Raw genomic sequence first — 21054 nt, 5'->3', positions numbered from 1 at the left:
GTACACATTTGCAACACTGCCAAGCAGGACTTTCAGCAGGACACACTTGACTTGTGTGCAAAATGCAAGTGTGCAAAAGCAAGTATGAAACAGCCAATTTCACGCTTAGAGTAACATGGACCCTTTGTAAATTTGGTAGCCAGATGTCCAGGTCAAGCCCTCAGTGCAATGGCTGTCCCTTTTTCATCACACTATTATTGTCCCTTCCTATTATCTTTGACCACTTTTTATAAAATAGATGGCAACTGTACTGGGAGCTGGACCTAAAGCTAGGCTCCCAGCCTTCTCCACTGATCTAGAAGGTCTCATATACAAACACAGTCAGTAGCTGACACATGGCAAATGGCATCTCTGTCTCAGGCCTGTCCTGCACATGAGCCCTCTCTTCTGCTGCTGCACAGCAGTTGGGCCTTCACCATTCCTGGGGCTGGCTGCTGTGTTCCTTCAAGGAGGTGTACCCAAAAACTGGTGTCAGGAGTATACCTTCCTGCATCTTTCCTTGAAAACATGCTCACAAAAACATCAGGACAGCTTACAAATGGTATACTGAGTCCAGCAATGTTTGGACATGAGCTAGAGCAATAACCTTTTGATATAAAAACACAAAATGGTTGAGTTCAGATAAAATAAAAGGTTTGAAAACAACTCTCCACTTTCTTTAGCATGCAAACTGAAGGACAAATCTTTCGTTTCAGTCTTGCTCTCCACCCAGCAACTATCAATAGCTTTTTTTGGTTGTAATGATCTTGACACTGACTATACTGGGTCCTCAGGGAAAGGGTAGTCTTTTTCTCAGGTCTGAGGCCTGTCTACCTGTCTGCTGCCTGCTCTTCTCCAGTATCTTTCCATTTCTTTTTATAATGCAGGCTGTTAGCATGCTGCAATTTCCGTGATTCCTCCTGTTTCGTCTGCACTCCACAACCTTGCAGCAGTCTAACAGTCTGTAAAACTGTCAGGAAAGGTACAATTTCTGCCTCCTTCACCTTCCCCTGGAGGTGTTCATGTGACCCAAATTGCAATACCCAGCAAAAAGCAAACAGGCATTTTTATCTCTGCTGCCAGCAGAACATAATATTCAATAATAGATGATATATTTTGAACAAGTTAAGTAGATAACTCTACCATCACCAGCTGATTTTAGGAGATAAGGTGTTTTTCTAGGTTATAGTAAGTAGGTAACTCCTGGCGTTAAATGCAGGATGCTTTATTCCTAGCAGAAGTCAAATGTGTACAACATGTTTGCTATTCTCAAAAAATTGGTGAGCAAAAAGACTTTCCTCAATGCATAGCTCCTGAAAACCCTCAGTAGTCTATGGTCATTTGATATCTGCCCGAGACTCTGAAGACTCTCTCGGCCCATGTTGAAATAAGTGCAGGTGGCGCCACACAGAAGCAAAAACTTAATGACGGAAAAGCAAATACAGGAGAAAGTTCTCCAACAGTAACCCTCCAGAAAAGTCTCCATCCCTTCCCCTACACTGTGTGGGCTGTGGTAGAAGCATTCTATAAGAATGTTGTTAATAAAGCTGGGTATTGACAGACTGCCTACTGTTCTACTGTAAAGCATGGGTATATTGAGGCTGCTTTCTGGATATTTTGTGGGAGGGAAAAATGCTGTACAACAGACATGCATGGCTTTTTCAGTACTGGAGGAGATAAGGGGCATTGGAAAAATCATTTCACATCAAACTTTGCTGTTATGTCTGCTGCACAATTTGTGGTGTTGTAAATCATGTACCAGAAAGAAGATAACTCACAACTGTGAAGAGATTGCATACATGTAGTGCGGCCTTTGTTTTATCCTTTAGAGACAATTGTCTACCATATTCTGGTTCCTCTTGTTAAAGAAAGATTTGATTTTTTTTATTTTTTTTTATTTTTAGTTGTCAGTACTGTCAGTTCCCAAACTAATCTGCCATTCAATCAAGATACCCAATATCTGAGTGCTCTGCTATTTGAAAGGAAGCCAGGGACACTTCTCTCTGTGCATCACTTCACTCGATCTTACAAATGAGTGGCTCTGGTAAGAGGTAATAGTACCAACTTTGTGTTGACTGGCTTTGGTCAGCCCTGTTGCCTGTTCGAAAAATTGAGGTGCCAACCATGTTGACCTCTGCTGATTTGCAGGTGGCAGGAGATGTGGCATGCCAAGCAGATAATTATCATAGCTGCATTTTTTGCCTGTTAGAAACAAAATAATGTCAGATACATGTATGTACAGCTGGCAATTACGGCACATGGAGCTGCTTTGTTCTTGTCCTGAGCTCACATCTAGGTGATATGCAAGCAGGTTCATATTGTATAGCAGTGCTAGACACAGTGTTCAGCCAGCAGTTTTGAGGCAAGAAGACCAAGGGTGCAGTTTAGCTGAGAAAAAGCAAATTGTGGGTATGCATGCACATATACATACGCACATGTCTGTATGATAGAGAGTGCATACGCAGTACCTAAATACTTTGATAAGCCCTCTTCTAGTAGCAAGAATAAGGTAAGCTCTAGGTCTACTTGTTGCGTTTACTATTCCTTTACTTAGGTTAGTATCTCATGGGATTTTTCTTTGATGGGTATTCTAGCCAGCAAGCATCAGTGGTCCAGTAAGTAAAAGGATTGGGTACCTTGCTCTGTACTGTGATGTTTTTGAAGAAATGCATAGGGTGTGGGTTGCTGAGATGTGGCTTGGCGGATGTGATGATACGGTAAAGGTCTTGGCAATTAAGCTAATCCTGTAACATATCCTAAAGTCTGGTTCAAGAATTGGAATCGATGGCACAACATGGGGAAAACATTAAGCTATTTTTAAGGCTGAACTAGCATGTAAGTTGCAGAGGAAAGATCTGGATAAATTAGGGGCAGTTGATTCAGTGTACTCAGATTGCAGAGCTCAGAAACAGTGAGGAGATACTTGGTCTTAAGGTGAGACAAAGCAATGCAAATTTGACTGGAATAACATTAGCTTTATGTCTTAGAGGAGAGCCCTATTTGCCAGGGCTTACATATAATAGCCTCTGAGGTTAATTTTTGGATAATAAAATCATTTTGAAAAACTAACCGTCTTCCCTAAACATCCAGAGAGCTCTCAAAGGCTCAGGAAGAAAAAAAAAATGAAAAAAAGTCACAGTATATTTCTACAACATTGTGTTTTGCTTATCCAAAGGTTCTGATTATTTTAGAATGACAATAGAATGACAATAGAAACTTGTGTTTTCTGTGTGGTAGTATTGCTTTCTTTTTCTTACCAGCATTATTTTTAACTGATTAGATTGGAGTTGCGAAGTTCAGAGGAAGTAAGATAACTAGCTTTTTTAAACAGCTATCAAAACTGATTGAACAGCAGTTACTATCAATTTAAAACTCCTTGTTCATTATTGATATTGTTAAATAGTTACATACAGTATTAAATTCAGGATTGGCTTTTATTTGATACTAAAAACCAGCATCTAATTCTCTTGAGTATTTCAGTGACTGATCCATCATTAATGAAATAGTGTGGCTCTGCATACTTACCTCCACAGAGAGATTTTGAAATATAGTGGCAGCAGCTAGAGACCTTCTGAATTGTGAGACTATCTTGCCGAACAGAAATTGGTGACAGCTCTGGCAAGTATGTGGCACCAAGCAGGACTGCAAACTGAAGCCAGTTTATTTCATGTCACATCACCTGATATAGCAGAGTTTTAGTTGGGTAATACTCTTGTCACTTTAGAGGTACAATAGTCATTTAATCCAAGTGATCCTACTTTGGTTACAATTAGCAATTACATTAAATTGAAACTATAAGCAAGCAAAGATGGAAAATATTTTCTATCCATTTTTATTTTTGAGGTGATATACGTATAGATTCAGTACAATCTGTGAACTGTGCTATAGAATTGAAGAATAAATGTCAGCCTTCTAGCATTTCACTCTTATTCAGGGATTTTGAAGTATTAATATTTCTAGGATTATTTAAGGTACCTATTTGTGAATTCATACTCACACTGCCCACCCTTACATGCAGTAATTCTACTGGGAGCTTTTTTTGCAAATGTTTCTAGCCTATCTAATGCTAAATAGTGTCCACGTTCAGAACAGCTGATTTTTTGCTGTATAGATGTACTCTTTGTTTGTAACCTGATATGGTTCACCATTTATATTTTTTTACTTCAGAGAAAGACAGAATATACTGAGGTTAAATAACTAAGCATTAAATTTGTGAGTAAAATAAATGTAGAGATTTACTTGTCCTAGACCAGAACATTACAAACTGGAATTTCAGAACTAGAGTTAGATTTAGGAGAAACTAATGTGACAGAAGTAGTGCAAGGGTAATACATCTAAAACCATGTAACTACTATATAACTAAATTAGGTATTTAATATCATGTCTTGGCATAATTCCAATGCCTCTTATGTATTTTGTTGCAAATTGTTCATGTATATTCACTTTGTCAGTTTTATTTTTTTCCCTCATTTTGGAATAGTCTCCTTCTACTCTTCCATTTAACTAAAGTTACATGTAAACACTAAGCCCAAAACTCAGAAAGACATCATAATGATATTCCTGGTGATTTAAGAGACAGCACAGCTATCAAACACTGTTGCCCAAGGCTAGAATTTGCAAGTAAATCAGCTAATGAGGGTAAGAGCTGAAATACCAGTAGGTGCCCATTTGCATCTTTAGGCACCCAAGTAGCTCTAAAATACAGCCCCTTAGTCTCTCCTCCATTTGTTGAATGGCAATTATAGTAATTTCTCACTTTGCAATTATAATATGAAGACAAAGATTGTGAGATGCCTAACAACCAAGATAGAAAGGGGACAGCAAACAAGAGCATCCTTCCTAGGTCCTAATCTCTTATTCTTGGTTAAGTCAGGCTGTTTTGCTGACATTATGGTGTTTGTCATAATAACTACATTACTGCTAAAGGACCACTTTATCTTTTTTTATTTTTATTTTCATTTTTTAATTATAACCTATTTAGCAGGAAGAAGCTGTGAGATTCAGAAAAGGTTTACGGAAGAAACAATCTGTATTTGCATTGCATGTTTCTTAAATGACTAATGTGACTTATTGTCCTATAAGCCACCATTTTTACGTAACTTGAGAGATGGAAAAATTGTGAATCTAATAATTGTTCTTAAAACAGCTGTTGTTAGAGGTGGTTTTGTACTGTGCTGGCTGATGAAGCATGATTTTGCATTGGCACTCCTTGTGATTTCATTGTGCTCTTACTAATTTCGTGATGCCAACTATTGCTAACAGTGTTTTTCCTATCTGTCACATTACTTTTTCACTGTCAAAAGGTACAGGTTAAATACATTTAATGGAATGTTTGCATGGAGGAAGCTGTAAGGAATATCTGCTTTAACATTCTAATCTCCTTAGAGAATGGCAGGATATTAACCATAGAAACTCACGAGGCTGAATGAAAGAAATATGCTCTAAAGCTAAACTGAATTGATAGCTACTTGTAAGTACATTAATAAGCAAAAAAAAGAGTATTCTTAAATGTCCTGAAGGATTTATAATTTCTTCCTTATCTGTGGCTCATACAGAAAGATAATCTTTATAAACAAAATATATGTAGACTGCAGGTTTGTTCTAATAACTCTATGAAATTAGTGTTTTATTTTAAGGAGACATTAAACCAAATTCTCCTTGTTACACTGTTACAGAGCTAGAATGATAGCTCTAGATGTACTCTTTTGAAATTAAGATACGGCTCAGATTACTTCAAGCATAATTAATCTGTAGCTAGGAATGTAATGTTCACAATTGTTTCACTGTAGGAAATATTTTTTTTCCTCTCCAGTCTTGGGACCTTTACTCAAAGAAATAAATTATTTTGATGATGCTACATTGCTTTCTACATTCAATCAGTATATTTGAATATGTTCATTAGGTTAGTGGCCATTTTATATACAGAAGGAGTCAGTAGAGGTTCAGATAACTTTATGGAAGAACTGTTAATTATTTTAATTATGGCAGCTATGTTATAAGTTACAATAAACAATTGGGACACACTCCCTTGCATTCCCTTACACATGTCCATATCTGCATTTTAAAATGCACTTCTGAACCGGAATAGCATGGTTTCAGTTAGGAGTAAAAAAAATGTAGTCAAGATTTTCTTAAAATTGATTTTAAACATCTAAGTAGGATTTTGATGTTTTTTTAAAAAAAGTGTGCCAGGAGCAGCTTTATAGATGAAATAAGTACAAGGATTTTTAGTTTTGAAAAGCCCAAATGAAACTCTTAAATAGAAAATGTAGAAAATACTATATGAAAAAATGACTAAGAAGACTATTGTCTCCTTATATGCCCAGATAGAAAATTATTTCTCAAAGGTTCACAGATTCATAAACCCTTTGCATTTGACATCTTCAGTGTACCTGATGAACGTGAAAAGTAGGATGAATTCCTACATGACAGACTCTACCTTTGAAATATGAGATAACAAATCATTTCATTAAACCAATTAGTTGGTACAGCCTGGGAAATAAGTTAAAAAGTGTATGCAAGACATGCAATCTAGAGGTTATTCAGCAGGTTCCTAAATGGAGAGCTTTTCTAGAAGTGGAGGTAGATTAAAAAGAACTTGAAAAGAAGCCATGAGATTTTTCCCAAACATGGAAACAGACGGCAGGAAAAGAGAATAGGGGCTGTGGTGAAAATAAGAAGCAAGATCTTTTTTTTCATACTGAATTCGAAGAAATATTTTGAAGTTGTTCTGTACATCATTTGATTCATCTAATATGTGATACTCTTTAACAGCAGTTACTGGGTCAGAAAAGATACATAGAAACAGACATAACTCAGTTTGCAGACATAAACAGACATAGAAACAGACATGCTCAGTTTGCAGACATAAAATTTATTTGGAAGTGCAGAGAGGTGAAGATATAGAGGTATGAAAGGAATTATGTATGTGAGGGAGGATGTAAGTAAGGACAGACATAGGAAGAAGTATAGGAATCAATTAGTAATATACCAAAGATGGACTGGGAAGTGTTTTTTTTTTTTTTTCTGATTTTTCTCCCTTCATCTTCAATAAATGAATTTAGCAACATTCATAATACAGTGTTACAAACAGAACATTATATATTTTTTTTTCTTTAAACATGGTCTTTGATTAATCCAGATATTAATTCAGATATTTCTGAAGCCAGGTGTGCAGAGTGATGAAAGCATTGGTGGCAGGTAGTTCATTGGTGTGCAGTGTCATCCCATTGTCTTCAGCTGAGGGTATGTCTCCTGATGCTTAAACATGTTGTTACTTAAGAAAACAAAGGAAACTACATGGAATGCAGGCAGTAGAAAAACCCTGTACTACCAGACTAAATCAGATTTCAAATCTCAGTGAAAAATATCTACTAACGGTAATTGGTTGTACCCTAGTTTTGCTCCAAAACACTGGTCAACCAGACTTGGAGCTGGCACTGGAAGAGGGAGGCCCTTGTGTACCACAGTGCTGAGGCCTGGGACAATTTTCTACTTAGGATTGCAAAGTGTCAGCTTGTGGCCAGGTCAAAGGAGGATCTGGCTTCCTAACAGGCCTGCACCAGCCTGACGTGCCCTGTGGGATAATGGAGAGCAGTAGCTCACATCTGCTGTTCTGTTTGCAGCCCCGTACCTTGTAGAAATAGCAGCTGCAGCTGAACGGAAGCCAGTTCCTGCAGGGTGGGGTGAGCCTTTTGAATACATTTACTCAGGCTCTGAGCTTCTTCCCAGGATTTGATTCTGAGAGAAGTTTTGCCCTTTTGTTTTGTAGTTTTTACATTCAGTGTTTCACAGCCAGTTCAGCTTTGGCTACTCTGGGGCCTCTGAAGAAGTCACTTGTGCCTGACAATGGCCCTGGCACAAACTTCTTACAGTCTGTTTTTTCCCTGCTGGTTCATGCAGAGTGGGTCTGACCTACTACACCCCACCTCTTAAGTTTGAATTTGAGTTGGGGTTTTTATTCTCACTGAACAGAGGGAAATAGAGCTTAAAATAAAAATTTCAAGGACAATATGTCAGAATCAAGACCAGGGTCTTTCTGTGAGAAAGTACCTCACCTGGGTAGATCCCTGTTCTTTGCAAATATGTTAGGCATATTTGCTGTGCTTTCTTCCTTTCTCCACGAAGATTTTTTTTTCATACATATACACATATGTGTGCACATAAATAAAATTAGGATTGGTATCTTAAATATCGAGTGACAGAGTATATCCACTCAGTTCAAGATGTAACTACTTACAGCAGTGATTAAAGGTCAGCGTTTAGGAACAGTATTACCTGATGGTAACAAAATTGTTTTGGGAGATTTACAGGGTGATGTTTGGTGGGTGACAGATCAGTGCAGGGTTGATACATTATTTTTAAATATGTGCTTGTCTATGTGTGTATCCTTAAGGATAGTAAAGGAATTTCCTTTGCAGATAAAGGAAAAAAGAAAAAGAAATAAAAAAAGAGAAAGAAAGAAAGAAAGAAAGAAAGAAAGAAAGAAAGAAAGAAAGAAAGAAAGAAAGAAAGAAAGAAAGAAAGACTATTGTAACTTCTAGAGAATTCCAAGTAGTAAGAATTTTTAAACTCAGTGGTAATCATGTTTGGAAATTTAACAAGTAATCCAAGAAATAACATCAGTTGAGGTAGAGAACAGTAATATCTCATAAAGAACGTCCAGCTTGAACCTTTAGAGTTTTCACTGCCCTGCTTTTCTTTTAAAAGCACATTTCTTAACACAATGGCAAAGCTTGAAAATTGTTTAAAAGTATTTTTTTCTTAGTTGGCAAAGCTTGCTTCACAGAAGCCACAGAAAGAAGGATTGGAAAAGACCCCCAGATGTTCTTTGACCCCCCACTTCTTTGCGTGGAGAGGGGATAAACTGTATTTACTTCATTCCCAACAAATGTCTGTCTAACCTGTTCATAAAAACCTCTGAGTGAGATCCCTAAATCTCCCTGGGCAATCTGTGGCAGTGCTTCACTGTATTTAGCCTTAATTTTTTCTCCCCCCAGAACCCACCTTATCCCCTGCCCACTCCCTCAGTGTACCTTATATCTCACTCATCATTCACTTTATGTGATGATCTGGAATGCAGTGCTATTTGCTTTTAGAAAACTATGAGCAACTTGTCTGCTAGATAATTGTTCAGTTACTTTGGCAGTCTTGTAGTTCAATCCTACAATAATAAATTCTTGCCAGTCCCTTGTGATCTTTCTGTCTGCCTCATGATAATTGCTGTTTTTCCTGAAGCTGCAGTTATTGAATTACTGAATCACAAATCTTCACTTTTATATCAGAAGGAAAAAAAAATCAAGGTGTAGATTGTGTCATGTCCCCCCTGCCCTGCCTCAGTTGGAGAAATATACTTACAAAACCAAAAGACAAACAAAGGAATTAGCATTTTTTATTTATTTTTTTAAGCTTGCTTTATGAATTTTTAAGCTTTTAAAATGTTTGGGCTGCTCGTTACTAGAGGTTTTGATCCTACGCTTATGTGAACGTCTTCCCTGGTTTCTGTACAAGCATAAAAGTCAGCCCAGAGAACTGAATCCTAAACCTTATTAATTTTTATCAGCCAGAATATGTTTCTACTGTTTGCAGAGCCAGTGTTGAGTTGAGTACTACGTTGTCCTGTAGAGCCTGAGATGGTTAATTGTTCATTAATGCTGTTTTATGAAACCACGTGAAATGGTGTTTGCAATCCATAACACTATCAAATCATGCTAAGGAGTGTAGTGCCCACCAATAGAAATTGAATATTAAAGAGGTTCAGAAAGTATGATAATGAAGGAACTGTACTCCTACAAAAAGGAAAATATTGAGAGAAAGTGTTTGGATGTGGCAGATGATTCAAATCTTTTAAACTCATCCTCAGGAGGAATTTTCCTGCTTTGTCACATTTGCCCCTAGTTTTTCAGTATAAGTATTCATTTTCATGCAAACATAACTTTTTATGAGAAATAAAATAATTTCATAAATATGTGAGAAATACTAAGTCATAAGGATCTGTGACTTATAAGTAATATTTAGAATTTTCTAAATCTGCATTAAACTGGAGTTGCTTGTTTCAGATGAGTTTTGCAAAGTTCTTTAGAAAATAGTATTAAAGAGGGGGTTGAGGGGAGAGAAATCGCAACTGTCCCTCAGTTTGTGTATTATTAACACATACCAGGTGTCTCTTTTATAGATTATGAGTTGTGACTGAATGAATTTTAATACAAAACTGGAACTTTTCAAGTTAGTGAAGTACTAAAAGCTCTAGGTATTTTGCCTGTATATCATTTTTAGATTGTTACAATGGTCAAAATAGTTAATTTTGTCCAACCCCTACCCCAAAGCAAAATACATCTGGTGTTTGTTGGCTTTCTGCAAATGATGGCTGGACTTAGTGGCTTTGACCCTGTTTCATTGTGATTAAGACTGTTAAGATTTTATGTTTTTAGTATCTGTTTTACAACATTTTCATTACTGTGTATTTTATTAAGGTTCAGGTAGCTTGTATTTTTATGGTTGCATCTGATCTGGGTAAACCAGGCTCACATTTAAAAGGCTACTTGTCTCAGTCCTGGACATGAGGGAATGTTGAAGTAAAGTGGGATGCATATGTGTCAATTGTATGGTGGTACCTAGAAAACTTCGTCTCCTGGACAGGCTGATCGTAACCTTATTACTTAAAGAATGGAAAAGCATTGTGGCCATGTTCATATCCTTGGGTTTGTTTATTCTTTCATGCTTCATATTTCTACGTTTCAGTGGTTTATAATGTTTGCCTTGAAAATATGAGTAGTTATTCTTGAAATGTGGTTCAGGATGTCTTCATGCATTTAAGCAGATATGCATATAAAATATAATCCTAATATGTTATTGGAATAATGTCATTTTTTAGAAACTGAATCAGAAGAGATTCTATCTGTATCCAAGTCAAGGAATCTTGTGTTTAGTTTCCCATAACAATGGTATGACGTTTTTCTCTCAATATTCATATAAATTACTGAGTGTCTTGGTATCAGACTGGCTGCATGTTGTATAAGCTTCTCCTACAAGCACTATTTAACTTGGCTTATGTTTAAAAGAGAGAAAAAAATAAAGAAAAATGATGTTCTCATGTTTTATTCCCAGAGATTATGATGTTGCTAAGAAGTAAAATAGGAATACTACAAAAGTAAATCAAAATCATACTGTATTAAAATGACTAGTCTCTCAGACTGTACATCCACTGAAAATATTGTTTCCCTTTTTCATATTTATATTATCATATCCCTTTTCAAGTGCTTATTCTAGAGCCCTGAGAATTTGATGGCGGACTCAAGGCCTGACTTTCTTTAAAAGTGACTGTTCTGTAAATTATTTGCTGAAGTACTGATATAATTCTAATACACCAGGATGACAGCTGTTCACATGCAGAAATGCACAATTGTTCAACAAAATGAAACATTCGGCATTACCTCTTTAAATTCTTTTTTCTAAAATCTGATAACATTCCTGTGGGTGGAATGGAGGCTTTGTTATAAGTTCTGAAGTAAAGTCCTCAGTAACTACTCTAGCTGGACTTTACATCCTTTTCTGGCTCCTGTGCATCAGAACTGGCCATTCTACATCAACTTTTCAAAGAGCAGATCATTAGTCACTGCACCAAGCCTGTCTGAATTTAAGAAGCGTTTGGACTGTGCACTTAGTCACATGGTCTAAAATTTTGGGTGGACCTGTGTGGTGCCAGGAGTTGGACTCGATGATCCTTGTGGATCCCTTCCAACTCAGGGTATTCTATGATTCTATGAAATCTTGTTGCCGTAAAAGTACTTTCGAAAATTATAATCAGAGCTCTTGCTGTTAATGTACCTCAAAACTCCATCAAAATTCTTTATTTATTGTTTTATCAGTTTTTTTTTCTTTTGCTCTTCCAGCACAGACTGCCTGTCCTTACCATCAGTTGTTCCCTCTTTCTTCTATGAGATTATTTTTGTTAATGACTCAAGCAAGGGTATTTTAATATGTTCTGTATAGGTAAACGCATATACATGAACACAGGTATTTTTATGCAGAGGAGCACACAAATTTTCTCAGAGTGTAAGATGGGAGTAAAACGTACTCATTGATGCTGATAAAGAAATTGCACTGATAGGACTCAGGTGCTTTTTCATTTCCACTTTATTTTTTAATTTTTATTTAATTTTTATTTTATTATATTTTTTTTCAGATTAGTCAGTGCACTCAAGATTTGGAGGTAGACATTATCAGCAACGTTGATCAGCAACTCACAAAGGCCCTTTGCCTTTCCAAGGCCCTTTTCTGGAAAGCCTCCTGACTTTTTAGTGGAACATTGTTTCCAGTGCTGAGGCAGCAGAAAAGCTTCCATGCAGTCAGTCTCGTCACTCAGCATTGGAAGAAGTCATAAGATGTGTGTTTTGTTTTGGATATAAAGCTGTATTGATGCGCCACTTGTGTTGAGATCGACTTGTCTGGGGATCACTTCAGTTCCTTTGCATGAGAGGGTAAAACCTGAGTAACAGAAGCTTTTGTTTTAACTGGAGAAAATTATAGCTGAAATAGGTGATGCCTCACTGTGGTCCATACAGAGTATGAGAGAGCTCAGTTTCTCTTAGCCAAATTAATGAAATGAAGAAAAGGCTAGATGCCTTGAAACTGCTAGATTAGCAGCCCACAGCAGAAAGTGTGGCAATTCATTTGTGTGCATCTGTAGTTTGAGAAGAAGAACTTTATGTCTGCAAAGTTTGGATCTTATTGCTCCAGGACAAACCTGACAATGAAAAAAACAAAACAAAACAAAACAAAACAAAACCACCACCAAAGCTCAATAAACATTGAACATTGGCTTCTTGAAGAGTTCTGTCAATATAATCCTTGGGACAGATCTGCATCTACTGAATTAGCTAGTGGCTATTGAAGAGTGTCTTGCTTCTGTAGTAAAATGTAGTATGTTCCTCTACAGGCAAGGAGACACAAGTTGCCTTCATAAAGCTTGAAGATAATTTTTTCTTTGTTTGATGTATGGTTGTCTCTGTAACTTCTGAAAAAACAATAGTGCTATCTCCTGTCACTAGTGAGCCAAGTGCAGCTGTAATCCAGGGGCTAGTCATCATAACTTTTCAGTGCAAGATTGCTTAATTTTTCGAATTAGAAAGTCCTTTGTTACATTTAGAATACATGTACTGTTTCAAAGTGTTTTGCCTGCATAAAACCATTTTCCATTTTTTGCTTTGCTCATGCACTACCTATTGCATAAACATGATATTTTATAATTTATTATATTATAATATACTTTATTATTACTTTCTTAGAGTGGGATGTTAATTAAAACTAGTGAGCATAAAAATACTGCACTTTGTGCAACTTATTAAGCTTACTTTTCTGAAATTGTATTATGTTGTATTTTATTTATTATGCTCTTAGGTCTCAGAATAACATTTTACTGCTCTTTTGAATTTTATCTGAAAATGCACAAAACCTGAATAGGAAGTGGTTGTATATAACCTTCAAGATAGAATATTGTCCTTTGACAAGAGAAACTAAGAGATTCAGAAAGGTTTACCAGAGCTTGAAAATATTTTTACTATCTCAGTGCTATGAAAAAGGGATTATTTAAAACGATACAAATATTAAGTGTCTTATGCACGCCATTTTAGAGGCATGCTTCATGAGAGCCAAGAAAATCATGTTGATCCCTAAATACAGTTGGTTGATGTTGAAAATTTTGGACTCGGAAGTGGAGCAGTACCTGATTGGTTGGCCAAGAAACATGGAAAATAAGGTTCATATTTTAACAGTGGTAAGTGATCCAACAGGAGACTATCAACTGCGGTCTGATGTCATGTAGAATGAATGTGCTGCCAGCAGATGGCAGCAGAATGGAAAAATAGGCACATAAAGATGAGATAGTGGACAAAAGAACTCAGATTTCTAGCAGCTTAGTTTCACTAGCTCTTTTGACTATGCAAGGTAAGTTGAGGTTTAATTGGAAAGGGGAAATGTCCAAGGCATGCTGACTTTTGGTGTATAACCTTTGAGTGCAAAAAATTCTAACCACTCAGTTCTGATGGAAGTTTTAAAACAAAGATTATTTTAAATATAATTACACTAGTAAATATAGTTTGTATATAAAACTTCTGACATTTCACTAGTCATATAATGTGAAGAATGATTAATTCTGATGTCCTGTTGAACAAACTCATTACAGCAGAGGAAAATGGAGAAGTATTAATTTCAATTGGGGCTGTCAACTTATGCTCACTTTAGAAAAGAAATAAAGCCTTTAAGCTGGTTCTGTCTGCACATATCTTAGTTAGTATTTGATTACCCTGTGTGAGAAGCTGCAGATAATTTAAATGCTGTGAATATGTTTGGTATTTCTTTTTCTTTGGTGGTGTGTGTGGGTGTGTGTTCCCAGAAGAGAAACAAGGAGGAGTGAATGAGGTTTAATTTTCATCTTTATCTTAAAATCTGCTTTAGTACCATCTGCACTTTAGAGAGAATATGCAATACTGTCATTGTTCTGCATGCTTTATGGTGTTCTTGACTATGAACTTTTATTCTTATTAAAGAAAGCACAGGATTGAAATCATAGGTATATACCTTTTAATGGTGTGTATATACAGTTTTATGCTACATTTGTGATGTATAGTATAGTCAGGCATGCCAATCCAAAGCTAAATTTTAAAAAATGCTTTTTAAACAGGATTTGAGGCATAGACAAATGTTACCAGTGACCCACCAAAGATGAAAAAGGTAAGGGGGAAACATTATTATTTCTACTGTTCCTTTTTAATTTGTCCTTTTTTTTCTTTTTTTTTTATTTGACATATTTATATATATATAGAGAGAGAAAAGATGTATGCCTTTAAAAAAAAAAGAAAAAGAAAAAACTTTGCCAAAAATAAAGACAACTTGGGGATTGTTTTAAACCTCAAAGTCTGCATTGCTTAATCTGCTAGTTAGCTGGTGATTTTTCTGTATTGCTTTGTGCAAAGAAAACTGAGTAGGAAACTCACATCTATCTGCCTATATATCTGTGTGTATCTTTATGTCTGTGCAAGTTGCTTATGAATGTCTTGCCTCATATAACACAAGCTTATGCCCTGTTGAATTTTTGCTTACAAAGTTCAGCTTTTGAGGTTTTAGAGGCTTAGCCTGATATATTTGTGGGGTAAACAGCTTGAGACAGATACCTCAATTTTACTTAATACATGCAAAAAAATGAGCATGTGTTTTATTAATGGTTGCAGTGGCTATGCCACTATATTTCTAGAGATTTTCAAATGCCAGATTTTCTTTTTGTCAGATTAAATGATGAACACATTTTTTCACAACTGCATTCAGTTCTAAAAGCATGCAATGAAGTACCTTGATTTTAATTGACCCCTGTGTAATCTTAAAGAAATCATTATCCTATGTTTCAGACAAAATCTGTTTTTAAAGCACTTTTAAAAAGTAATATCATTTGGTAATTAAAAGCAGTATGTGCAATGGAGTGGCTGTCTTACTGATGTAGTGAAACAGTAAGGGCCTACCCTTACCATAGTACAGTAAGCAAAGCACAGTGACTATCACACTGCAGTTTACCAGCCACGGTGTAGATGAGCAGCAAAAGTGTAATTCCTTTGACCCCCACATATCATTTGCACACATCTCTATTTCTTTCATTTGAATGTTTTTCTGGTGTTACTTTGAAATACTGTCTTTTAGCTTATTGTCCGTATGAACCTGGCACTTTTTAAATCTGGAAGCAAAGAAACAAGTAGTGGAAGTTAAGAAATTCCACTGACCCAGTTAAATATAATTACAAGGTTAGAACTGGGGCCAGGATATTTGAGTTCTACATGTAACGATTCACTGCTCAGCCCCTTTTGAATGGCATTACCTCATCTTGAATCCATTCAGGAAAGGAGTTGCAAATCCCACAAGAATGGATCTGAGTTATCCAAGGTCATTGTATGAACAGAATGTGGACAATTCTTTTCACGTTTTCAGTTACAAAGGGATGCTTAAAACTACACACGAAGCAGCATTTTATGTATTAATATTAGTTGGGTTTGGGCAAAAATGTATTTGTCAGACTCGATTCTTTTGCATTGTCTTTCCCATGTGTTTGACATGTCAGGTGCAAGAGAGTCTGATCGGAGTGTTAGGAGGAAGGAGAGTATAAATATGCTAAGGTGCTTTGCAAAATAATGGCTTTATGTGAGCAAATGACATCAGTTGGAACAAATTACATACTGCTTCCAATGATGTAATCCAGAAAGTTTGAATTGCTTTTAACGCTTTCAGTCTGAATAAATTTCCTTTCTTTTGAGTTCTTCCCAGTAATCAGCTTTTATATTGCAAGCAGCAGGCTTGACCTTTGTTTATTCCTCCTTTTTGAACATTTGGTGATAGAAAGGACAGGTAGGAAAAAAAAAAAAACTTTTCATAAAATTATTAGTCATTTAGAAATATTTAGAGGTTTAGATTTTTTTTTTAACATTGATTAGTGAGCTGAAGCGGTCTTCTTTTCTAATGTGCATGTTTTTATAATGCCTCTAAATAGCGACAGAGATAACAGGCCAAGTATAAATCTAAAAAAATTAAGACAGGAGATATTTTTTAATCTACATTCATTTTTCTGTATATAGACAATAAACATTAATTTAATAAAATGAGGCTATGAAACAAGGTATTGTGTAAAAACACAAATGTACAAATAGAGATTTTTAGTATATGTAGTGATAATGTGATTAGAGCATGGAAAGAATGGAATTTTAAAGTGCTCGCTAAAATTAAATGGAAGCCTTAATCTTTCTTGTATGTTTTGTAGATCTTGAAATAATACTCATTGTCATTGACATTTTGATAAAAAGAATTCATAGTTATGAAATCAGCATTTAGAAGAATCTTTGGTTTATCTGAGAATTTTCCAAAATTTTCTGCTGTTTAATTTTAAAGTTTATCCTTGTAAAATGCAACTACAGCCAAGGTGTTATATCAGTTTCTGGCACAACATTCACATCTTTCAAGCCATGTTTCTCCATTAAGAGCTCTGAAAGTAAGTGTTGATTAATATTTGTAATTTCTTGATCAAACACAATACAAAAGTAATACTGAATTGCATCCAAATATTTAGGTTATAAGTATAAATAAAATGTCCTAATTGCATTAACTTTCCAAGGGCTTTTCTTCCACCTCCAGAGGATCAGGTAATTCACATGTACCCATCTTGAGTAGCATCTCACCTCCGAAGGCACACCATTGACTCCACTGGAACTTTTGTGAAGATAATATATGATTGCCTAAGAGTGATGGTAGCAGGATATAGCTTACAAAGTATTTACTACTTCAGAGGCAATGTGTATTTTTTAGAGTTCAACAGGCAAAGCTATTACAACTCTTTTGTTATTTAATCTTTCTTAGTATATATATTTTAATTGAACAATGTAATTTTTAAGGGCTCAATCAACTTTTTTATTATTGAGGCTTTTGGTATAATAATCTGTGATAGCTTTTCCTAAAACTTGCTAATATTCCTACAAGTGGAACTGCTTGCTGAAATATAAAACGATTGTGAAAAAATTTATTACACTTTTCCTTGTGACACATATACATCAGTTAAGCATTCTCAAAAGTTTCATCTTTTCTTAAATGAGCTTAAGTACAATTTAAATTATTTTTATCAAAATGGAATGAGAAATAAAGTGCTTTCTTCTTTGTATTTACTTTTAATATAAAAAATAATAAAAATATATAAGCAATGCAACAAAATGCCTATGATTTTGCAGGTGTTAAGAAGTATGTTTTCTGAAATTACTCAAGTAAACAATGCTTTTCAGAATGCCTTCTATTGCTATAGCTTATGGAGAAATCTATCCCAAACTGTTTTTACTATAAAATAGCCTTCCAGTTTTCATTTGTTTTCAATATCTGAACAACCAGATTAATGGAAGAACACATGACTGATTGATTAGGTATATCATATAATGCCATCTAAATTTTCAGTACAGTATGTTTTGTGGTACAAGATGTAAAGTGATTTACTAGAAGGCAAAATATAGGAAAATTTTTGTATTCTTATCAGAAAAAAAAGTGTTCCCCCACATGCTCTAAAGGATTAAACTGTGAGCACCTTATCTGTAAAACAAAAACACTTTAAGGGACTAATCCTGAAATAGAATGTCTGCTGTCAAATCATTGTTCCTGAATGGATATATTTACAGGACCCTAATTTTTTAGTGTAATCATGGCAGTCAGTTACTTAAGCTGTAGATGTCCCAAGGAGTGCAAACACTGAAAAGATACTGGTTGATGTGCTGGCAAAATTTAAATTCAGCACAGATGTCTGTCTGTGGGTGAATGCACTTAGACATACACATGTAGGTAAAATCAGGTTGATAGAAGATGCATTTCGCCTTTTCATTTTCTGTCAGTTACAATTCAAAACAGTAACATTTACTCTAAGAGTTCAACTTTGTAAGTTTCAAGCAGCTGCCACTACAAAAGGGGATGGAAAAAAAATAAAAAAAATCTAAAATGTTTTGTCTTCCTTCAGTGAAATATGGAATTTCCTGCATTGTTTTGTGTGTGTCCAAGGTCGAGGATAGGCAAAACTCACATGTGGTTCAGTAACACATTTTGAATTAAAATTTGTGTCGGAGTTTTAAAAAACTTTATTTTTTTCCTGTTTCATTGCTAGAAACAAATAGGACCTTTGCACCACTGAAAAAACATTTCTCATTTCCCTTCGAGTATTTTATATTTTTCAACATGAAACATCACATTGTGTGTTTCATTATAACTTGTTTTACATGTTATTAATTTTAATGTTTCTTCCCCTCTGATCTGTGCTTGATCAAATCAGTTGTCCAAATTGCTCTGCTGTTGTCAGCAGAAACACTGGCATCTGGTATAATACATATGGCTTGTTGGACAAAATGGTAAATTCAAGTGAACTATAGGTTGTGTTGCTCTAAGCATTATAAGAATGGGCACACTTAAAAAGTGAGTTATGGCATTTTGACTGTTTGTATTTGGCTACCAGCTTGGTAAAACAACCTTTATGTGATCAGTAATACAAGCAGGAAAAAAACATTTTGCTCTCAGTAATGTGCTCCTCTTGGTGTGCTGTTCCAGGTGGTAATTATTATAACTATCATCTTACTTATATCCTGCACTGAATATAAAGTCGAGCATATACCTCTGAAACAGAAAGTCTACAAGGACTGATTTGTTTTCCATTGTTCTGGGTTTTCTGAACTACCTCTGCTTTGGTTTGACTTTCTCCTAAGGAGCAGCAGGGAGAGAGTGCATGAAGAAAACTGATCATAGTTATTTGGTAACTTCTTGCTGCTTAAATCTCAGTGACTTAGACAGTTGCTAATTACTATTAGCTATTAAAAACAAACAAACAAACAAAAAAGGCATTTGAAACTACATGAACAAGAAATTTTTGTAGAAAGAAGCTGAGCATCCTTGAATTGAATTTTGACTGTGTAACTGTTCTGAGTTTTAGATGTGTGCAGCAAAACAACACCAGATAACAAATTTTGAAATAGGCTATTTCTGCCCCCCGTTGCTTCCTGAGCGCTGTTTTCATCTTTCCTCAAGTCTCTTCTGCATCTCAAGTCATATTGATCTCTATCTGTCATTTCCTTCTGCTTTTTTTCAGAGCAACTCACATACTTTGGCAATATTTTCCAAATACCAAGCTAGCCAAATACTACATCCGAATTTTTATTCGCATGTAGTATTTGGAATTTGGTGTTACCTAATTCTTAGGTATGATTTACCTTCTGTCCACCAATCCCCTAAGAGGTGCTACAGAAGGATGCTTTGTTCCTAAGTAATACATACACACAGTTGGACCTTCTGTACAGCCAAGAAATGCAGACTTTCGTGAAACTGCTGTGGTGTGTCAAATTAGTTTGTCACATAAAGTGACTGCCTAGCTCTACGGCAGTGAAATCAAGCTTTTATTGTATGTAGGTAGTTGTTTGGTTTTGTATCCTTGCACAGAAAGAAGCTCAGGCATAAAATACTTTTCTTTTACTCTGGCAGGTTTGTGCTCTTCCTAAGCCTCCAGTTAGCTGTTCTTATTAGTTACGGTAGTAAGGTTGTCTTTTTATTTCTGTTCCTTTTCAACTTCCCCATCTGTGAGGCAGTGAGGCCTGGTCAGCAAAGCAGATGACCTGCTTCTTTTACTGGCATTGGTGCTGCTGTGGTGGGGAAGCAACAGCACATCACTTCTCTATGCTATATCTATATAGACACAAAGTCTATGAATGATATACCTGTATAGAAACAATTCTTTTTTAAAGAATTCATAGTCTTTGAAAATCAAGTATGTCAAAACATAACAAAAATGCTCTTTATAAAACCTTGTTTAAGGACATGCATCTGGTCACCTAGCAGCCTGCTTAATTTGCCTACCAAATAAGACTGCCTACCAGATATGATTTTGAGTGATGGATCCCTATTTCAGACATCATTTTTTGCCTGGAGCTTTTCAGTCTGCAGATGTTTATACTGCACTTCTGCCTCAGTGTCTCTAGTCTGGATGTAATCAGTGATCTCATTCACACTTGAAGTCTCCAGAGAAGGGATAAACTGTACATCGTGTCCTCATCCATCTGTGTCCTCAATGATGTAATCAAATTATTGGTCAAGTGCAGTCTAATTCCACTGGTTGACTTGCATGGCATCAATATCAGTGCTTAATACACTTCATTGCCACTGCTACATTGCCATACCCCTGTGGAAATGTTTTGCAATGTATTCTGCATTTTGTCAGGGGACCTGTGGATTGCACTTATGTCAGCTGTCAAGCTTATAGACAAAGCCTCTGTGTTTTCCTTTACTTTCTGGAGATTATGGTTCTGTTTCCTGAGCCATGAAGTCTCTCTGAATGTTACTGCCAATAGCAGTTTTGACATGCTTCAGGGTAGCTCTTAGTTGTCAGTGTCTTGAATAACTAGTAACTTCAATAGCTAGTGACTTGAGTAACTAGTAACTGCAAAGTTGTTAAATGGCAAATCTTTCATAAAAAGAGTCTTTTCGGTGGCTGAATAGTCAGCATGGATGTCAGTCGACAAGCTTATACAATTTTTG

The sequence above is a fragment of the Anser cygnoides genome, chromosome 1, assembly GCF_040182565.1.
Source record: "Anser cygnoides isolate HZ-2024a breed goose chromosome 1, Taihu_goose_T2T_genome, whole genome shotgun sequence".
Classification (NCBI taxonomy): Eukaryota; Metazoa; Chordata; class Aves; order Anseriformes; family Anatidae; genus Anser; species Anser cygnoides.
Note: the sequence above shows the minus strand (reverse complement) of the source record.